The following is a 1,951-nucleotide window of genomic DNA, read 5'->3' on the forward strand; positions in this document are numbered from 1 at the left end:
TAATCCCTATCATTATGTTCTGAAACCCTGTATCATTCTTAATATTTTTGCTTTGTTTTGTTTTTGTCTATGTTGTTGGCATTTTTTTTTAATTCTCTTTAAAAATAAAAAAATGGGGAAAAAAAAGAGCTGAACTACATAGTTAAAAGAAGAAAAAATGTCAGGTGAAAATATGGATCAACACTAAAAAATAAAGAACACAGGAGTACTTTTAAAAAATTTAATTTAAAAAATTTAATTTTTTCTTGCTGCTTAAATCTCTTTAAAAGGTTAAACAATAATTATAACAATATGAGATTTATAACATATTTATGACTATATCAGAACAAAGTGTGAGATGAAATAAAGTGAATATATGGTTGTACAGCCTTTCCTGAAGAGCAAACTGAATCCAAGGAAAGTAAAAGAGAGATCAAAGAGAAAATCACTATGATCAGAAAACAACAACAGAGAAAAACCACTGAAAACACAAGCTGTTTTTTAGAATATTAACAAAGGTGACTTCTAGCCATCCTGCTTTAAGAAAAATATTAAAATACAAACTACTACTGTCAGAATGATAAGTTTAATAATTATAGATATTAAAATAATAAAAGAATATTAAAAACAACTCTGCCAATAAACTCATCAACCTGGAAATGGACAAATTCAAACCAATAAAGCTCACTCAAGAAGACACAGGTAAGTTGAACAGCTCTACATATAGTAAAGAAATTGAATCTGTGATTTAAAATAATCTCTCCAAAAAAAACTCCAGGGCCAAATGGCTTCACTGATGAATATTACCAATGCTTAAAGACAACTCATAGCAACCCTACAGAATGCTTCCAGAAAACTGAAAACAAGAGAGCATTCCTAATTCATTCTATGAAGTCAGTATTACTTAAGACGCCAAAATCAAACAAGAACAAGAAAACTACAAACTGTAAGATACAGATGTAAATATTCTAACCAAATTTTAATATAGCAAATCCAACAATATATAAAAAGGATAATAATATAACCTAATTGAAGTTTATCTTAAAAATGCAAGATTGGCTGAATATTCAAAAAAACAACCACTGTAACTTACATTAACAAATCAAGGACAACAGTATCTTGATATATGAAGAAGTGCATTTGGCAAAATTCAAACCTAATTCCTGATTTAAAGCCCTTAGCAATGTACAAATACAGTGGAATTTCACCAATCTGATAAGGATAAATGCTCACTGCCTAACCAGTAGAAAAAAGACAAGGATGTCCACTTTCAACACTTCTCTTCAGAAGATTCTAGCTGGTGCAATATGGAAAGAAAAAGACAAGAAGGAGTTATCATTTAGTCTACGGCCATACCACCCTGAATGCACCCGATCTCATCTGATCTCGGAAGCTAAGCAGGGTGCGGCCTGGTTAGTACTTGGATGGGAGAAGGTGTTATCATTTAAATTTTAATAACCACAAAAGGCCCCTGTGTTAAGGGCTTGGTCCCTAGCCTAAGTTACTACTACTGGGAGTCCAGGGAACCTTTAGGACGTAGGACCTAATATAAGGAAGTGAGGTCACTGTGGGGGGTGTGACCCTGAGGAGGTACTGGGATCCTGACTCCTCCTCCCCTCATTCTTTTTTGCTTCCTGGCCACCACAAGATGAGCAGCCTCATTAGCTCCTGCACAAAGACCGGCGTACTACAGCAGCAAAGACCCAAGGCAACAGGACCAACTGACTATGGACTGAATCTTGGAAACAGAGCCAACTAAACATGTCCTCCTGTTTAAGCTCATTACCTCAGGTACGGAGCACTCAGGCTGTTAAAGTAGTAAAACTAGCTTTATTTGCAGACCACATGATTATCTACTGTTGATCCCAGTACAAAAAACGTTATTAGACCTAATGAGTTGCATCTCGTAAAGCTGAAGAATGCAAGATCATTATTTTAAAAATCAACTACATGGGCTGGGGATTTAGCTCAG

At 34.7% G+C, this 1,951-nt stretch overlaps 1 protein-coding gene and 1 long non-coding RNA gene across 4 annotated transcripts in view; one reads left to right on the forward strand and one right to left on the reverse strand.

The window, feature by feature from the left end:
• The window catches only part of Btbd10 (BTB (POZ) domain containing 10), a 60,901-nt gene that overhangs the window by 27,405 nt on the left and 31,545 nt on the right, over positions 1-1,951 (reverse strand). The gene's annotated exons all lie outside the window — the stretch shown is intronic.
• The window catches only part of LOC102017118, an 8,986-nt gene continuing 8,594 nt past the window's right edge, over positions 1,560-1,951 (forward strand). Inside the window, exon 1 of the long non-coding RNA XR_260208.2 lies at positions 1,560-1,770. This is a non-coding gene — a long non-coding RNA (uncharacterized LOC102017118). The remainder of the gene's footprint in view (positions 1,771-1,951) is intronic.

This window comes from Chinchilla lanigera, unplaced genomic scaffold (genome assembly GCF_000276665.1).
Source record: "Chinchilla lanigera isolate Chin_1 unplaced genomic scaffold, ChiLan1.0 scaffold00013, whole genome shotgun sequence".
Taxonomy (NCBI): domain Eukaryota; kingdom Metazoa; phylum Chordata; class Mammalia; order Rodentia; family Chinchillidae; genus Chinchilla; species Chinchilla lanigera.